Source organism: Rhodnius prolixus, unplaced genomic scaffold (assembly GCF_049639745.1).
Source record: "Rhodnius prolixus isolate KJV_2025 unplaced genomic scaffold, Rpr scaffold_6, whole genome shotgun sequence".
NCBI lineage: Eukaryota > Metazoa > Arthropoda > Insecta > Hemiptera > Reduviidae > Rhodnius > Rhodnius prolixus.
The window spans coordinates 4,607,721-4,628,265 of NW_027411634.1; the positions used below are offsets into that span (position 1 = coordinate 4,607,721).

The 20,545-nt window shown below is 35.2% G+C and overlaps 1 protein-coding gene and 1 long non-coding RNA gene across 4 annotated transcripts in view; one reads left to right on the top strand and one right to left on the bottom strand.

Annotated features, from left to right (window-relative positions):
- LOC141461368 (uncharacterized) overlaps nucleotides 1–20,545 on the bottom strand; it is a 214,602-nt gene that overhangs the window by 42,134 nt on the left and 151,923 nt on the right. The gene's annotated exons all lie outside the window — the stretch shown is intronic.
- LOC141461364 (uncharacterized) overlaps nucleotides 1–20,545 on the top strand; it is a 159,285-nt gene that overhangs the window by 25,867 nt on the left and 112,873 nt on the right. Inside the window, exon 2 of the mRNA XM_074142366.1 lies at nucleotides 2,397–2,441. The gene's annotated coding sequence lies outside the window, so the exon portion shown is untranslated. The remainder of the gene's footprint in view (nucleotides 1–2,396; nucleotides 2,442–20,545) is intronic.

The following is a 20,545-nucleotide window of genomic DNA, read 5'->3' on the forward strand; positions in this document are numbered from 1 at the left end:
CGTTTAGAATATCTAAATAACCAACAATATAGAGTGGGAATCAAATCTAGATAAAATTGTTCAAGCTCAGTACTCTAGGTAATTTATTCTCATTCAATAGTTGCACAGATTTTGGTTGCTAAAAACATGCAAAGTTAATCGTGATAACTACACGTGATCAGAACTTATACTTCTCTCTCACTCTCTCTCTCTCTCTAAAAGTTTACAGGAAATATTTAAGCTACAATATTTAGCACTCAACTTCACTTAAAGCTTTGCTGAAACTGCTCTATTTTTAACTTGATCTGATTTTGTAAAACATGAAACTAGTTTTAAAAGTACCTTGTCTTAACTAATTTATCCTTAATAGGCTAAAAATAGACACGTCTTGTTTTTTAAGCGAATGTCAATAAAGTTCTTGTTTTAGCCGTTTGTTTAAGAAACATTTCTATCTTGAGAGAGAGACGTGGATAGCGCCGAAAAGGAGCAGAACAGTTCTAAATATCTTAAAATAGCCCTAGTAAGTTAGGGAGGTTAAGGAGCATTTCCTTTGAAGGCTAAATTGGTGATATCTTGTTATCGCAAAATTTCTTTGGTTCGTCAATAGATTTGGAATAATTTTATCGGAGGAATCAGTAAGCTGTTAAGAGTATCTTCATCTTTTTTTATTCCCCCACTTATTTTAATCAAGCTTTTCCTGAAGGTTACCTGGATCTTATCCTTCCAAATATTACTGTCCAGGCAGTCACTGTTCTATACGAGGTGTGGCTATTAAATAATGAGACTGATGCTGCTACAGATGAACTATGCATGCGCCAAATCCTAACGACCGACAGCTATGCAGAGTTTAAAGCCTTCTCTTTCGATTGCAGCGTCTCACGTGTTTATTGAGAAATCTGTCTAACCGGAATCGTCGTTTGTATGCAAGAGGTGTTAGTTTCGTTTTGCCAAAAACATGATACTACACATGTAGTAGAGCAACGAATTGTCGTGAAATTTCACATTATACTTGGTATAACCGCTACTGAAACTTATCTTTTATTAAAAGTTTATGGCGATGAATGTTTATCACGTGCGCAAGTTTTTGAGTGGTTCAAGCGTTTCTAAGATGGCCGAGAAGACTTCGGAGATGATGACCGCCCAGGTCGCCCTTCCACGTCCAAAATGGATGAAAATATCGATTATAATTGATCAACATTACTATCGTGAGGTGCTTGCTCAACTCTGGTAAAAGAGTAAGGAAAAAAAACGACCCGATTTGTGGAAGAACAAGTCATGGCGGTTCTCCATCAAGACAACACTCACACTGCATTGTCTGTCAAGACGTTTCTAGCCAAGTACAACATCTTAGTTTTAGGCCATCCGCCTTATTCGCCTGACCTGGCCCCCCATGTGACTTTTATCTCTTCCCCAAAGTCAAATCTGCATTAAAAGGAACACGATTTCAGTCCATTGAAGCTGTGAAAGAAAAAGCGGCACGCGTCATGCAGGTGGCTCAGAGAAAAAGACCACTTCCAGCACTGTTTCGAACAATGGTAAATTCGCATGGAAGCGTTTTAGGGATAGGGGAGGGGTGTATATCGAAGGTGATAATAACTAAATATGTATAAATTTAAAATAAAATGTTTTACAGCAATAGTCTCGTTATTTAATAGCCACAGCTCGTAGTTCCCCGCAGGTTATAATCCTCCTGGATACAGTGCTGCCAATCCCCCGGTCTCGGTCTACCTCTCTACGTCTTGTTAAAGCATAGTAGCCACCTTAAAATCTCCTGAGCCATTCTTAGTGTGCCAGTATCTGTACCATGTTTATCGTCTTTGGCAGATTTAGAATATTATATTGCCTTCTACTGCCAAGAGCCTTTTTATTCTTTCAGATCTTAGCCATTGTGCTCTTGAGCATCGCGCTTACCTTCACCGGAAATTCATTCAGACAAATCGAGGCTTTTGAAGGTATTTTTTAAAATTTAAGGGCTATCTATCACTTCCTTTTACTCCCTAAAAGCCATAATACTCTCCCCAAAGAACGCATACTTTTTTTTGCTGCCTATATAAATTGAGACTCCCTAAAAAAGTGGTGTATTCTTCCGCATCAAAAGAGCTCCTCGGGATTGGCAAGGAATGCAATCGAGCGGTACTAATGATTGGGAATTAGGATGGCTAAATTGGTTAGGTCCAGTTAGGGAGTTCCAAAACGAAATTTAAAGTTAGAAATGAGCTTCACACTTAACACTGGTCCATTTCCTTTGGTTTCTAAATACAGGAAACCAAAAAAACATAAATCACCGGTGACAACTCTTTTACGAAAGTTTGACGTCAAATATTTATGGTGAAAGTGAAAGAGAGAGAGGAAATTTGATTTCCATTTTATTTTTTCATTTCCCCATTCATGAATTCAAAATAATCTCTGTGTTGCAGGAAAGAATAACTCGGTGAACGGCCTGTTTCAGCCTGAGCGTTGTGGTAAGTTAACGTCTATTAACGTGTATTAATTGCAAATTGACATTAAATTAGTCCACCATTTTGTTAGTTTTTGGAAAATTTTCTTTGCTTCCATTGTGATAATATTTTTGGTTAATGATAATTAAATTCGCAATAAATGCTCATAAAATAGCAAAATTTATCACATGCTGGGTGAATAAAAAAATAATAACCAGTTATGCAATCTATGAAGTTAGAGCAGAAATAATTTAGTATCACGGCCACACATAAGAGCGTGTTAGTGCCGCCGATAATGGAAACCCTAAAATAGTGTTTAGTACATTGCAATACTGCTAGGTAGCACTGTATTGTAGATTGTGAAATTATTAGGTCATTTTTAATTTCACTTCATTTAATTATATTGTGTTTTTTTTTTAAACTAGAATTTGTTCTCACACTTTAAATGGCATAAATTCCTTGTAATGAAACTTATTTTTAAAGGAAGGAAGCTTGAATACGTCATAGCTCCACCCAGTTCATCTTTAAAATCATTGTAACCTATGATAGAAGTTTCAAACCTCTGTGGTAGACCTAATACATCCGAGTTCAAACTGAAACTTTTGTCTGGCGATTTTGGAAAACCCAAAGAAGTCGTAATATGCTATTTCCGGTTCAGAGAACTTAGCAAACTAAGTTTAAAGTTGGGTAACATGTCTGAAATAAATGCAAATGCCTGCTGAATTTCAGAAGGAAATATTTTTTTTACTGCTGCCCTTCGTACAGTGTTCTCTCGTTACAAACAATGCTATGTAATACCGGACAGTGTGAGCTATAAGAAGCTTTTTTAGAAAGAGAAAATCTAAAGGCCAGAGCAGCTGGATTCGAACCCGAGATCTCCACGTTGAAATCCAGTATTCAGCTAACCATTTAGCCTTACCCTTATAGTTTACTCTTAATTACACGATACAGTAAATAAGTAAATAACTTTGGCATCAAAGCACCAAATCAAAGGCCGTGTAGATTAAATACACATTTTATTGTTTATTTTTTAACACATTTAATAATAAAAAAAAAAAAATCAAGCCCAAGGATTCGAACCTATTACCGCAATACATTTCAACTTTGGCGTGCTGCTTATATCTATAGTTTCTCTGGTATAACATAATTACACTCTGCGTTTAATAACGGAAGTACCATTCGACTAAAACGAATTTACAGTTTGTTTTTTTCGCTGAGGTTTTCGTGAAAACTGTGCTTACGATGTTCTATTTAACTTGGTATTCTTATTAAGGAAAAATAGTTGTATAATTTTAATTTAAAATATTTCCCTGAGAAAATTCGATTAATGGCAATGAAGGTGGTCAATTTCTGTGTCAAAGTAAAAGAAAAACCTTCACCGTACTGTTATCTCATATTCAGCACAACCTTTCTCCAATATATTTATTTGGTAATATTAAAAAAAAAAATATAATAAAATAAGAAATCGTATGAATTAATAAAATGAAACTGAGAAAGGAGGTAAGAGATTAATAAATAATTTTCACCCACTTAAATCTAATTCATAATTTGCGCCATATTGATTTATTTTTGGGCGGTAGTGGCACCTAGTGGTGGTTTATGTCAGTTAACTGTTGTAAAGATTCCGCCAACAGATTTCGCCGGCATATGCAAATTCAACTGTTTTATTCTAGCGTTTGTTGCTCTAGTTTTATTCTTAAAAAAAGTTAGCTAGATTTTATTGATTGATTGATTTTTTTTTTTTTTTTTAAAGGATTTTCTCGCAAATGATTACTATGATTCTATTTAAAATTTGTTTTGTGGTTTTTGGGGGGGGGAATAAAAAAATTAATTCTTTAAATTTTGTAAGATTTGTAATGGTTTCATCTAGTTGAAATAGGTTATTACTATTTATACATGCAGTACCGTTCATGCAGAAAGTTGAGCATGAATCAAAAAGGCTAAATATTTGTATAATAATGAACATATTGATGACTTGCATTTTACGTCAAAAACTCCGTGACAAGGGTAAGGCGGGGGTAGGGAAAGATTGTGTGAATCTATTTATAAACACTCTGGGGAAAACCACATATTATGCCATAAATTGTTAATACCTTACCTAATTTTTATTGTATTTACCTAACAATAATTGTTTGAAGCATTTAACTGAAGTTGTTTTTTACAGTAATAATGATGGTGATGATGGTCAAAAAAAAAAAAAACAAACAAATGCCTTGATCATCATTCTTTTATACAAAAATTTTCGATTAAAATCATTCAATTTTCTTAAATTAAAAAATATTTTTAACTTAAAATAAAATAAAAAAATTATATAGTATTCCGAGGTTACATAAAATAGTATATTTTATACTACAAGGGTCGTTTGAAAAGTCCGTGCAAAGTCAGAGAGATAGCACCACTGGCGAGTATAGAGGTTATGTTTAGTTAGTAGCATCTCTTGGAAAAACACACACCAAGTTTCAGCCAGATCGGTCTATTTCTTTGTGTTTGGCAATCGTTTGAATCGAGGAAGTCGAGTGATTTTCAAAAAATGGACAAAAAAGAATTTCGTGTGTTGATTAAACATTACTTTATGAAAGGCAAAACGCCTCAGGAGACTAAAGAGAAGCTTGATAAACATTATGGTCACTCTGCACCTTCGATTAGAACAGTTTATAAGTGGTTTCAAAATTTTCGGAGTGGCCATATGGGCACAAGTGACGCTGAACGTTCTGGACGCCCTGTTCAGGTTACTACTCCAGAAATCATTGATAAAATCCATGATATGGTGATGGATGACAGAAGAGTGAAGGTGCGTGAGATTGCTAGTGCTGTGGGCATCTCGAATGAACGGGTAAATAATATTTTGCATCAACATTTGGACATGACAAAGCTATCCGCAAGATGGGTGCCGCGATTGCTCACGCTTGACTAAAAACGAAATCGTGTGAAGTGTTGCAAGGACGGTTTGCAGCTGTTCCAGAAGAATCCGCAGGACTTTAAGCATCGTTTCGTCACTGTGGATGAAACATGGATACATCACTACACTTCTGAGACCAAAGAACAAACTAAACAATGGGTTACCAAGGGGGAATCTGCGCCAAAAAAGGCGAAGACCGTTCCTTCGGCCGGAAAGATTATGGCGACTGTCTTTTGGGATTCGCAAGGAATAATCCTCATCGACTATCTGGAAAAGGGTAAAACTATTACAGATGCATATTATTCATCGTTATTGGACCGTTTGAAAACCGAGCTGCAAGAAAAACGCCCACGATTGGCCCACAAAAAAAGTCCTTTTCCATCACGACAACGCACCAGCTCACACCTCAGCAGTTGTGGTCGCAAAATTAATGGAAATAGGGTTCCAACTCGTTTCACATCCCCCCTATTCTCCAGACTTGGCTCCCTCGGACTACTATTTCTTCCCCAATATGAAGAAATGGCTGGCGGGAAAAAGATTTTATTCAAACGAGGAAGTGATTGCAGAAACGAATGGCTATTTTTCAGACTTGGACAAATCCTATTATTCGGAAGGGATCAACAAACTAGAGCAGCGTTGGACGAAGTGTATAAGCCTAAAAGGAGACTATGTTGAAAAATAAAAAAGGTTTACCCCAAAAAATTAAGTAGTTTTTATTTTTGCACGGACTTTTCAAACGACCCTCGTACATCAAAGTTACACACTTTACTTATAAATCTATCTCCGGTCATTTTAGATAAAAATAAAAAAAAATACTGTTCACTATTTTTGGTGACTGAATCATAGTTTCAATAGGATGAAAAATTAATGCCAGTTTCAGTCATTATAAACCGAGCTTTCGACCGAGGGACTACGGTCATCTTCAGGGCTAATTTACAATATACTGTTTTACATCATTAGAGGGTTGGTGTGTCTTCTGACTTGTCTGTTCTTGGACTGAAGCCTCTAATAATGTAAAACAGTATATTGTAAATTAGCCCTGAAGATGACCTAGTCACTAGATCCCTAGGCATTAATTTTTTCATCCATTAAAATCAAATAGATAATTCATGCAGAAAAAAAATGACGCTTCGGAATTTTCATCGATAAGTTTGTGTTGGAAGCCGCGATTTAAAAAACGTGTAACATAATTTCCAAAATTTTTGTACTTCAGAACGATTTATCGATGTTTGAGATATTTTTTTCCACCCCCACATACAAACTCACAAACGGAACTTTTGTTTTAAATTTTTAAAACTTATATTCTCTGTGATAATACGATATCGAAACTTATCGATATACTTTTCTGTGTATTTCCATCTTAGATTTTTTTCTTTTATCAGATCAGATTCTTGTTTAAAACTTTATTAGCACTGGCAGTAAAAGAAAACAGAACCATACAATTTACTGAAATGGCAGTTTTTCAGGAAAAATTTCCAATTTCATCTCTCTCTCCCATAGGACCCCACAAAATGATTCTTTTCTTAGAAGAAAATATTCAAATTAAAAGGGTTATTTGACTCGAAACTGTTCCTGTAAACAAAAAATTCGAATCCCACACGATTTTTCCTTTTATATCTTGACTTTTATATCTACTGTCTCTAACAACAGTGTGCCTCAAAACGTAATCTTTAAATGTACAAATCTAAGATAAAGTAAATAGTCTCTTCAAAAGAAAAATCTAGAAAGACCTCTGGAGTAAAGTCAAATAAAGTATTTATTTATTTTTTTCATTCAAACCGGAAATTAACAGAATTCCCTTTGTGAAAGTTTGTGTATTGTATTATGCAGAATGCGCTAGGCTAGGCCACCTTGTGTTGCAAGTTATAGAAATTTATGGCAATAAGAAATTACGTTGATATTTTAAAGACTCGCAAGTATTTCTCTTTTTTTCCTTCTTTAGAAAATTAATTTTTGGTGGAGGGGGCAAGGAGGGGAAATCCCCAGACATTTTTCATATTATCTTAGTTTAAAATCGTTTGGTAGTGATATTCAAAAGGTATAATTATCGTATATACTCATTGTGTCGACAAATTTTTAATAAAATGCCTACTCTAAACGGAGTGAATTATTAATGCAAAAATGGTAATTAAAAATGCAATTTCATGTAGTTCATATCTTTGACCTGTTTCTAAGAACATACTATTCAGATAGGATCAACTACAATATACTGTAACTTACAACGGTTAAGATATGGACTGGGCTTGGTACAAGAATTCTGTGTTCCCATGTGCATCCCGGATTTCTGACTAGAAAAACCGGCCATTGAGAGAGAGACAGCAGGGTTAGCTTTTTGAGCAGAAACTAGCCTGGGAATGCCTGTTCCTTAGGGTATCCGAAGCAGATGGAGCTTTTACAAGAGAAAATTTTGCCAAAAACCATCATGCGACTTGAAAAGTCCAATCTACCAGCTTTTGCTGGCCTCAAAGCCACGAAGTTCTGTCAGTAGTTGTCCGCGGGTCAATTATTGTTTAATATATTATATCTCTGATTAATAGTATTTCTAAACTGATAATTGTAAATCATTTTAAATTCATTGGCAAAATTCTAATATTATTAAATTTTGATAATAAATAATACTTTGTCATTCACTTAATAATTAAAAAAATATTCTAATTTATAATCTACTAATGACATTTAAAATAATTAATGATTCTGTTTCCTTTATATTCGGCACAGAGTTTAATGACCACCAAAAACAAGATTTAAAAAAGAAGATATCCCAATTATATTTGGCAACTAACTTTTCCAAGTTGGCAATAAGGCCCCTGTTTTTTTTGTCTTTTTTAAATTGCAGATAAATTTTTCACGAAAATGGTCTAAGTAAGTGCCAAGTATTATTATAATTATATTTCCGGTTTCTTCGTAAATTGATTTCGTAAACAAAAATGAAAATACCCAGGTTAAGACTCAAGGGGAAATTTGAGGACGTACGATGATTTTAAATAGATTGGTGGATTTTATTGGTGATTCAATTCTTTTTTTGGTAAAATAAGTTGTGACGAAGGGAGACGATTATAGGCTAATCTGGGCGATAAGCTACAGTTAGTAACTGAAGATCACTACTTTAAAGTTTAAAGAATGAAAATCCGATAAAAACAAAAATTAAACGAAAAAGAACGTTATAAAAAGAACCAGTGAGCTCCTAGAAAGAATAATAAGAAAATAAACTTACGACCGTAGCTGGATTCGAACTCGGGACCTCCGCGTGGGAATACGATACGCTAACTTAATAGCTAATCCACTTTCCTAATAAACAGTTAACACAGGAATCTTCACACAACACACACAATTAGTAACATCAGGTAGATCAAGAAAATTTTTGTAGCAGCCATATTTTTGAGGAAATATTCAAAAAACAATTTTTAGTAAAATGACACTTCCAGGTTGGCAGATTTCCGCCAAACCCTTATTATCGCTTCCTGTGTAAACTATTAAGCGAAATATCGAATTTGTATTTTACAATTCAGAAAAAAGAAAAAAAAAAACAGCTGTTTCGTACGTAGTTTACCTCTAAACATGTATTTCCGGTCAAATTTTGATACGCTTGCTTACATTTTCTGGAATTAGAAAGTGAAAGAGTGATAACAAGAGAGAGACAAATGATACCTAACTGACTGAGCCTAGAGTCTTTCAAAAACCAAATTGATATTGTAACAATTTATGTAAATGAATTCAACAGTGAATTTTATATCTTAATAAAAAAATAAATAATATAAATAAATATCGCTATAAAATAAAATATAATAAATGTAAATTATTTATTAAGGAACGTTGAACTTGTTTGTCTGTCTGTGCGATAGAAAAAAAAAGAGTAAACACCCCCTACCAATTTTATGTACGCCTTAGTTCTGTTGGCGACCTTGTCCACAACGAGTCTCAGTTCCGATCCTAGGAACGCGGACGTCACAAGTCAAGCGACTGTAACAGAAGCGTCTTGTCTATTCGGCTAGATCACCATCTTATTTACGTAATTTTCGTTTATGATGAATGGAAATAATAGATAGTATTGTAGAATTTAGATTGCAATTCATAAAATAAGAAATGGGATGCTGTAATTGAAATCTTTCTTTTGATTAACTGTAAAATTTTATTCTGACTAATTTATACATCTATTTGGGAACCCATCTGGGTGTACGGAATAGAACTGTGAACCAAACGCATCAAAGAATTCAATCTGTAAAACCCAGAATACTTTGATCCATAGTAACCGGACTACGATACATTCAGCTCTTAACATTCCTTTTATCGCCCCAGGTTGCCCAAAAACCTGATACAGGAAACTCCCATTTCAACTATGCCTCTCACAAGCAAGTCCTCTAGCCTCTTTCCGCCACAACTCTTCCTGGGTAACCCAAGACTTCTTTTTAAAAGAAACTTTCGAGAATTAGAACTTCGAGTAAAAGTAGCAACAGTACTGCAGACTTAATCACATTTTATTTAGCTAAATACTTTCTGATAGTTTAGGGGAAAAAAAGACTGTTAGAAATTAATTATATAGCAAGTAGCCATTGCAATGACGTAAGCAGAGATCGCGATGAATCCTGCCTTCAAGAATGGTTCAGCATCATTAGTTAAGATTAAGTAGGCCGTATTCCTATTAGTTCTACAGTGTGACCTTGGTCTCTGGGATACTTAATTTCTTTCCTTAAAAAAATCTCAGTTCCAGCAAGTACAACTTTGACTGGAGAATCCATGGTAAGATTAGATAAAAAACAAAGTAATTACGATTGGCACCAAATTAAAAAAAAAAAAATGGAGTCTGATTAGCTCGAAGTTTGTTTACCTTCCGTTACTGTTATATAAAAGGTTGTTTATCAATATTTCAACTTTCTTATTTTGGGTAGGAGTATACTCTTTTGAGAATATTCCCTACTTCTTCATATTGGGTGCCACATCTTAGGAATGGAGAAGGATAAATTGGACATCTATGAGAGGTTACCCCCCTGGACTACTGGCTTCCATCTCATCCTGGAACTCCCCCTGGAGAGCCTGGTTGGTTTTTAGATATTCGTAGAGAATGTATCCTATCTAGAATCCTTCTAGAAGAAGCTGGATGAGCATGTGCTGCAGAAGGTTCCACAGGAAGTCTCTCCAGGTACCAATTGTAGATTGTATTAGAAGGGCGGTTCCACCAGTAAGGGGAAGGAACGCAGGCAATCCAAAATGGTTCCCATTGTTCACCGCCCGCCCCTCATCTCATGAGAGATACCGGGGCTTTAAAAACAACAAATCCGGCTAAAGTTTGCCAGATGCCAGTACAATAAACTGATAAAGTAGTGAACAGGACACTTGGGAGCATGGCGACTCAATCGCCACAATGCACTGGAATAAACCTGGAATAAACCAGTGTTTCCCGGTAGGGAAACATTTTGACCTTCCGAAGACGAGGAATCCTAGTTTTAGAATAAACGGGGCACACCACTACAGAGTGCCGCACAGTTTCACTGGACTCAACACAACCAGCGCAGATTGGCGACTGGGTACCAATTACTTGTAAAATAGATTGAACGCTGTAGAACTACCCGAGCAAAACTTCGTACTTCCTTACAGAATTTTCAAAAACTCCATTTTACTCGGGAAAACATTTCAAATAAAAACTGTGGCTGGTAATTAGTGAATAGAGAACCAAAAATTTAAGGAAAATTCTTAGAGGAAGTCGTGGAAAAATTGCTTGAAAGCAAAGTCTCACTCCTATAGATCGCCAAAAATTTGGTATCTTAGCGAAGTTTAATAAGACCAAGTCTGACTCAGAATCTAAAATCTAAAATAAAAATTCTGTAACAGTCTCTTTTTCCTGAACCACAAGAAAACAAACAAGCTCATAACAATTCTTATTAATTATGCAGCAATTCATATAAAACAATAATTACTTATTCACAAAACAAAAACTCTTTTGCATATTATAACGTTAAAGAGTCTATAAAGGTCAGAATAACGATTACAATATTTGACGAAATAAATGGCAAGTTATTTGCTTGCATGACTCACATATTTCTGCTGAATCAGATGTCAGTTATTTTATTTTATTTTATTTTTTTTTTTGTTATTATATTATTAAACGATTCTTCCCAATTCTTGTTATGTTTTCCTTGAGTTTTGTCAGCGATTATCTGAATTACAAGATTTATAGTGCATTATTAAATGTTTCAATTAGTTTAAATGCATTCTAAATTATTGCGGTTACTTCTATTATAGGCAGATAACCTCTGCCTCTTGAGCTGTTAATTATCTCTTAAATACTGTTCAAGACTCACTCAAATGGGTTTTTAAACAGAGATCAAAGCTTATCTTTTGGGAAAACTCATTTTGAGACAAAGTGTCTCAAAAAAATATAATAAATGTATAGAATCTCAACGAGCTTAAACATGGTCTTCTCTTTATTTGATTTCATTTGATTTTGATGTCATTGTTTCCGGCAAAAGAAAAGGAAGTACAACTAATTATCAACTTCATATATTCACTTCGTGGTTTGAGAGTTACGCAAAATGGAGCTGCCTCAATACTTCTGGAAATGGCTTCAGAAGAATGAAGAGTCTTTGATGTTACTGGAGTCCTCGACTTTCGGTTCCAGATTTCCTCACTCTCTCTCTAGATCTCAAAGAAAAGAACTGCATTCACACCTCCTAAAGTTAGCGGGCGCACCGTATCCGTAAGGAATTATAACGATCTAAATAAGTACTTTTATGCCATTGGTGCATGCAGCATCAACAAAACACCTGTTCTCAGCTGGCGATTAACTACTTCTATTTCTAAACTTTATAACAGTATATATTGTTTTCTTTGTGCATTTACGTCACATTTTTTTTTTTTTGTTGATGTTGTTGATGGTAAAAAATATTCAGTATTTGAATGACGTAAATTGGGCCCCCTAAGGATAATCTAACTGTTGGTGCATTTATGCTTTTTCCGTTAACAGCATTTTTTTTTTGGAGGGGGCTTTTTTTGTCAAAGATAATTTTGAGTTAAGACAGTCTTAGACACATCACTGACCTACATTTTTTTAAAAAAAAATATATAACAACCTAACGGAAAGAAAAATAATGCCTTCTTTATAGGTATCACGGAAAAGGAAGTTTCGAAAATTTCGAAATTGAAATAATTTGAGACCGAGAAAAGTGTATTTTATTAAAATAATAAAATTTATGAGTAAAAATAACATCTACGATGTATTTAAAAGTTATAGCCAATAAGAATGAATGGAAGAAAATGATTAGAGAAGGATTACGTTATTTTAATTTAGGTAAAGCTATAAGGATGGCAGGAATATAGAGTACTGATCCATCCATTAGTTGTAAGTTTGTATGTAAATAGTTGTATATAGTAGAGAGATGAATGTGTGAAGCGAATGTATTTATAAGTAAGAATGGAGAGTGAGTGATATTCTAGTGATAAGCACCTAGACGATGCTGGCTGTATGGCGAAAGCCAATGCCAAAAAAAAACATCTACGAGGCTCATAAACTGAATAGTTTGCGTGAATTACTATTGTTGAGAGAAATGGACCAGCCACTTCTTCAGGGGTGCTTGGCGTCCCTGAAGGTATCCCTAGATTAGAATTAGATTATCGAGACGGCACCGCAGCCACAAGAGGCTTATTGTGCCTTTCCCTTTTTGGATCTAGTAAGCAAACCCTTCTCTACTAAGAAGGTTGTGAGTATCGTACTTTCCCTACTAGTTCTATTTGCGCTACTATCTCCTTTTTGGTCTCAAAGAGCCAAAGATTTCATAGCACAGCCAGTGAGAGGCCGTATCCTCCTCATCCTGACATAATCTGCACACAACGGTTCCCCGAGCTAATAAGTCTTGTACAGATGACTATGCCCCCTATGTGTACTGTGTAAATGTATTGGGGCTGGTTACAGTATATGTTGCTCGTATTCATGTTGTTAGGCTGGGATACCCGCAGGGATGCGAAGCACCCTGAAGTAGTGGCTAATCCACTTCCCCCCCCCCCCCCCAACGGGGAGCGCGTACACCCTAACATTCCTAACAACACACATAATAATAAGCAATGCACACAAGGCCTGCAGAGATTGTCGATTTGAACAGCTGTAAGACAGAGTCTTAGTTAATCCAGTATATTTTCACTTACAGACGCCTACAATCTGCAATCATGAAGACAATCAATCACTTAAAGGATGAGCAGTGATTTTAGGCTGTTATCGAAAAATAGAGTTAAATCGATTAGTGCATTGAATGGCTCATTGATTAAGATAGTGCATAATGAATAAATGTTTAATCACTGTAATGTTATGATTTAATGCATAATTAGGTATGCAAACAATTTCAATCAACAAACATCGCTTGCAAACAAACATATTCCTAGAAATTAAATCTTCCATTCATGCAAAGTAATGCTGATATTAACAGTTGTTGAATTAAAAGAAAAGTTGGTCATTAAAAAATAAAAAGAAGAATATGAAATGTGCCAACTTGGACATATTTAAAAAATATGTTATACATACAAAACATTGTCCATGGTATGAAAAAATGCAACAAATATAGCATACCGGCTGACTTAGTGGATTCCATTTACGTTACAAAACTGCATGCACCTGCATCCATACGTATAACTGAATGCACTTTGTTGATAGAATTATCCCGAGAGAATCACTCTTCAATAACAATTTTGTTACAGAGATTAATATAATTAGTAATTAAAAAATTTGTTTCAATTTTTGTTAGAACCAAATTAAATATCACAATAAGAACAAGAACAAAAATCAATTTCTAAAAACTCCGTTTGTGCCCATTTTTTATATAAGCAACATCTTTTCTCGAAATCTATTTGATCAACGTAGTTGCAAAAATTTACACTTATACACGAGGATATGCCCTATATTTTATAGAAAATTTGGGAATATTAACTTTTATAGGAAATGAGGGAAACCAAGATGGGTTCCTACAGGAAAGTTTTAATAATGAATATTTTGTTCCTCTATAAAATTTATTTCAGAGTTTTGCTCGTTCCGTTGGTAGATTAATCTCCTTACAAATCGTACAAGGAGACAACGAAGACCATGCAATGGAACGAACGACCCTAAAACTTAACTACAGCCTTAAGCTACACTAAAAATCTCATACTAAGCCATTCGATGATTTATACACACTAGGGGACTTATTGGCCCTTACTTGTTTACAGGATCTAAACAAGAATTCCAAAAATATTAGTCTCAATATTTAACCATTCACCATCACAAATCTGTTCAATTAAAAGTGTCATCCAAGTATAATGCGTGGTCTCATCACTTCTAGAATATTAATAGAATATAAATGCTTAACTAAAATTTTAAATTGGTGTGAAAGGGTCACTTTGTGATTTCCAGCGCCTTTTTTTCATTCAAAATAGACTTAAAAACAATTCTATTAACTAAATTGCGGTAAGAAGTGGCGCTATTCTTGACTTTGACATCTACTTTTGTATGTAGATGCTCTATGAATCAATTTAAAATAAATAAACTAATACTGTAATCATTATTACAGTTTACTGTCTAAATAATGTCTTTTCCTACTTTGAAATTTATCCTAAGGAGGAAAAAACGCGTGTAACATTTATTTGAGAAGAAATTTATTGATTCATCGGTTCCATTGTTGGACAGACAGAGATATAACAAGATGGCTCTCTCTTGGACTATCCGGGTTTTTTTCTTCTTTAACTGAAGAGGAGTAATTGGTCTTCATATATTTATGAATGACTGACTTCCTTCATTAATTTTTAAAGAGACAGGATATTGTACACCCTAAGAGTTCTTAGGAGCCATGATATTGTAACAAATTAATGAAATTGAATCAGCGAGCTCCTGTAATGGTTGTTTTTTTCTCTTTCTTTCTCTTTCACGAAGCGAACTTTGACATTATTAATTACTAACTATCGATTTGGAGGAATGGATTTTTCCCCTTGCTATTCAGCCCATAGCTTCTTTAAGATTTCCTTAAAGAGCGTGGGTGGGAATCAGGATTGGGGAGGAGTGGATACTTTTTTCTTCTTTTTTTTAATTCACCTTAATTTTTTAAATATGGGGTACCATCTTAGGAATTGGATTTCAGAGATTGGTTATATCCCTTATTATCGCGGAATCGCTCTTTTTATTTTTCGTAATATTCCAGTAAATCCTAAGTTATCCTAATTTGAGACTGTCATCCTCAGAATATCTAGGAGAGCAAAGAGGTGACTTTCTTAGCCTTCTTTCTTATTTTGTGGGCTAAAGAAGAAGACCAACGTGGAGGGGATTGCAGAATCCTGTGTCCTCACTTTGGAGAAACTATCTTCAGAATTACTGTTCATTATTTTTGGTGACAGACTCATATCACTGAGTCCATGAACAGACAAGTGAGAAGACATACCAACCAATGATGTAAAACATTGTAAACTTTGTAAAAATTGGCCCTGAAGATGTCCTAGACCCTAGGTCGAAAGTATCGGCTTAATAAAAGTTTGTCATGACTGAAAATGGCATTAATTTTTCATCCTATCTTCAGAATATTTAGAAAGGGCTTTATATGGGAAGACAATAGTTGAGTTGATTGCAAGGAATGGTTATACCGAACTGACGGTGCTCTAGCTGGGACAGCTCTAGTGACTAGAGTCTCCAGCATTAAGAGTCTGATCAGTGATAAATATGGGGGTGAGGTCTGGAGGGTGAGCTTTAGAGTGGTGGGGGAGCCACATTAGATCCAAAGGGGTCGCAGTGGTGTAGGCCTTAAGGGCCGCCCTATTAGAATCTAATCTAATCTAGAGTCACTAAGAGTTTTTTCATCACCTAACACTGCTGAAGAGTGAGTGATCACTCCCAGAAATTCTAACTATTATTCCTTGCAGCAATCCCACAACCTCAGTACACTCAGACTGAGTCTTAACAGGATAATGCCAGATCAAGTAAATTTTAGAGAGGTAAACTAAGACTAGCATGGCAGTCCTTCAATTTTTCTCTGTTCTGGAACTACCATTTCTCTGTGGGAAATCTAGTCCTCAACATTTTCGAGATTTCAAAAAAGGAAATGAAGGAAGTGAAATTTTGGCCTGCAGAAGGTACTTAACTTTCCCTTCATGTTACAAAGACTAAATTTATTTCTTAGTCTTTTGATACAAGTCAAATGTTCACTAATTTGAAAGTTTTTGAAAAGAATTCGTGAAAGACTGTACACCGTTCATTTTCACCTTATTCTATCTGACCGTTCAAAAATTAACAATAAATCTGGTTAAGATGATTGGCAATCAATCTTCAGTTTAGAGAAAAAAAATACCTGAACGTAATTTAAGTTTACCCGTCCTTGTTCTAGATCAGGAGTCTGTCAACAATGTCAAGGGTCTTGGATTTCATTTTATTTTTTTAAATTAAATTAAAAAAAAAAATTCCTAATATGTTAACTGCTATTGCTGTGAACCTAAATTCTGAATTAGATTAACTCTCTGACGTAATGGCACTAACGTAAATATGTTGTTTACATCTTAACATGGTGCATTTAATTGGGACCAATCGGGAGTGGAGGTCTTACTTTCAGAAATTAATAAGTTACCTTGTGGAATATTATGCGCTTGCGTACAAATGTTTTCCCTTTGGAAAGTACACATGTTAGTCAAGTTTGAGATTTCATAATAATTGTGTCACATAGGAAAGGAAGAAAATATTACGCAATGCAAATAATTTGTAAATTAGTTGACAAGAAAAAAAAAAAACAATCTGGGAAGAAAAATCGATGGTTTTTCTCTTTCAACTTTTCTCCAGGAACTTCTAAGTTGTTCTAAATTTTCCTTAGCTAGATTAGATTATCGGGATGTGGGGATCTACGCCCCACGGCACCGCAGCCAAAAGAGGCTTATTGTGCCTTTCCCTTTTTGGATCTTGTAGACGAAACCTCCCCTACTAAGAAGGTTGTGAGGACTTTCCCCTACTAGTTCTTTTTGCGCTACTATCTCCTTTGGTTCTCAAAGGGCCAAAGATTTCATAGCACAGCCAGTGAGAGGCCATTTCCTCCTCATCCTGACACAATCTGCCTTACCTTGTATAGATGACTATGTCCCCCCTATCTGTACTGTGTAAATGTATTGAGGTGGTAACAGTATATATTGCTCATGTTCATGATGTTAGGCTGGGGATACCCGCAGGGACGCCAAGTACCGTGAAGAAGTGGCTATTCCACTTCCCTCCTACGGGGGGGGGATTGATTCCTTAGCTAACAAAAAAAAAAGAAAAAAAAAAGGACTTTGAGGAAAGCGTAACGTATATGGAAAACCCTGCATAAAATCAAATTTTCTCATGAAAAAGAAAACCCTACCACAATTTGTTTAAGATATTGGTTCTTAAGGAGCTTTTTCTAATGCACTACCGCTCTATTCGGATAGTCGTTGTTGGACATCTATGTACATCACCAGGCTTTGGAAAAGCTCATAGGAAGAGGAAACAAAAAAAAAAAATCTAAGTACCAGCAGCTGGATTCGAACCAGGGACATGCAATACACGAATCAGTGAGGTAAACCCTTCTAATCGTTGAGATCTATAAAGTAAACCATCAAGTAGACAAGTTCAATCATGCCGTTAGCCTTGAATAATGGAGACTATTTTTACAACAGTCATGCTGGCCCTAGACTACATCTACGAGTACACATAACATGAGTATCCTAAGTACCATTAAGCATCTGCAGATACTGAAAAGAAAATTTTAGAAAATATTTTAAGCCATAAAGTCTTAAAAAAATAGTGAAAAATCTATCTTAGTGGTACTTAAAAGTTGGGAAATTTGAATAGGTTTACAGTCCATGCTCTCTGGTGGGATCAAATAGAATTATTGAATAATACGCTTCCTGTATTTTTTTTTTCGAATCATTTTATTCGCCCATACATACGAACAAGTAATACTAGTGTTCGGACTCAGGGTGGGGGTCCTCAAAATTATCACTTCCGGTGAAAAGACGCAATAGAAAATTTTTGAGACGATCTCAATACTTTCCTTTTATCAAGTGAGAGAAAGTGAAATTCAAAACAAAAATAAATTTAAAAAAAAAATAAAATAAAATAAAAACTGTAGCCTCCTATTTACATAAAAGAGTGTGACGTAGTCAGTTCAGAAAGTGGAGCATGCAGTCTGGCCTCATTTCTATCAGCTGGTCGCCAGATTGCGCGCGTCAGACATGTTTAAACCGGTATACGTACGCAAGCATTTCTTGTTAATAATTCCTTGATGCAGGAATTCCCCCCATAAATAATTATTATATTTTAAATTTTATTTATTTACAGTTTTTTTTCCCTCCTCACTTTGCGTCTTTACAGTTTCAACAAGTTGAGCCTTAATTTGTTAATTTCAAAAAAAAATTCCTCTCCTTGCTATTGAAATCACTGTTTTTTGGGATTATTTATCTAGGTGAGGGTTAACATGTTGCGACAAGCCCTTAAAAATTAGTGATAGTTATCTAATTTTTATGTTTATTTGGTGAATATTAGTCCGTAAATTAATAAGTTGAGCTCTTTTTTAAAAAGAAGAAGAATGAAAATCAATTTATTATTCTAAGGGGGCTATTGTCCCCTTAGAATAAATACATATACAATTTGGGGGCCCTACTGTATTGGCCTGTATTTTATATATGAAAAATAAGTAGGTATTTACAAAAATAAGAATTAAAATTAAGGAGATAAATGAAATTCAATTAAAATTCCGGAGGAAGCTGGGCGGAAAGGAGATAACTGAATAGACGGGATTTAAAGATGGAAAGGGTAGGAGCATGGCGGACAGATGATGGTAAGGAGTTCCACAGAGAGTGGTAGCGCGTATTAGGAAGGATTTGTCAAAGGATGAGGTACGGTGTGAGGGAATGTAGAGATCAGAGGAACAAGATCCAGTATTAACGGGAATGGATCGAGGATTTGGAACTTGAAGAGTTAGAAAATATAAGATGGTCTTTGAAATTTCGGATAACTTGGAAAAGGAATGAAGCCAAAAAATACTGGCGGCTGTAGACAAGGGAAAAGCCCCTTCAACTCATGGTAGTAGTGCAAAATGCAAGAGTCTTTCTGAGAATGCTTTTTATGGAATATGGCGATTAAATATAGAGAAAAAAACAGATATTTTAAATTATATCTTGGAGCCGGTGATTTGAGCAGGATCAATTCTACAGTTCCCCTTAGATTAAATTGCACCGGGGATGGCCACAAAAAAAAAAGCCTACAGGAGTTTGGCGACAGGCTGCATTGGGCAAAGTTTTGAAGGAATGGATTTTCCTTGACCGCAATCCCCCAAGTATCCCCTTACTCTGGGGACATTGTATCTCCAATATGAGATTTCATCCTATTTTCTAACCGAAAACCCATGGGAATGAGATGGCGGATTGTGAAGGAGTTCTGTGCACGGGACCTGTAACCATTTGCGGGCATCACCAAAATGGCTTTTCAGTGTGGCCAATATAAAGAATGGGTGCATAAAATAATGAAATTACCTGGCCAGAGGTAAAAACGAAAATAATTTTAAGCAGCTGAACACCTGAATATAATGGACGGCCGAGCGGTCATTACGATGATTGTACGCCTTTTGCTGGCCATTCTATATTAATTGTAGATTGAATACAAAACATAATAATATTGTTCAGCTCCAGTTGCGGAGTGTGCAAGGATTGTATCAAGGATTAATCAACCTCTGATAATGGATTCAAGTCTGAAACTAGTCAGAGATACAACAAACACGCAACGACGGATAAAATCAAAGATCGTATCCAGTAAAGCGGAACTGACCACATTCCCAACAGAAGAATAACTACTCTAGTTTGTAATGAATGAAGTAAATACCCCATTAATATTGTCCTGTAATTAAGACATAAAAACTATAAAGGGAAGCATAGTCTCATCCTACAATACAATGCTAATAAAGTAAACTAATTTCCTTCCGCTTTTACTACACTGTAGGCGGTACTGACTGTGTATGACGGTATAGCAGTGCAATGCATAGCCACTCATTGGCTCGCTATGTGCATGAGTTTCTATCCGTCTGTCAGTCAATGTATAAATAATACAATTGCTAATACTTCCCACTGATTACAAAGACTATTTTTAAACCTTTTGTCTTATTATTATAGTTTTCTATTTTCTCGGATTTTTTTTTTTGTCATAACTAGCGGATATTAATAGCATGACATTAAAAAGACGCTGGCAATATTGTTAGTAAATCTGCCCGTTCGCAATAGTTTCATTACTACAGTTTTT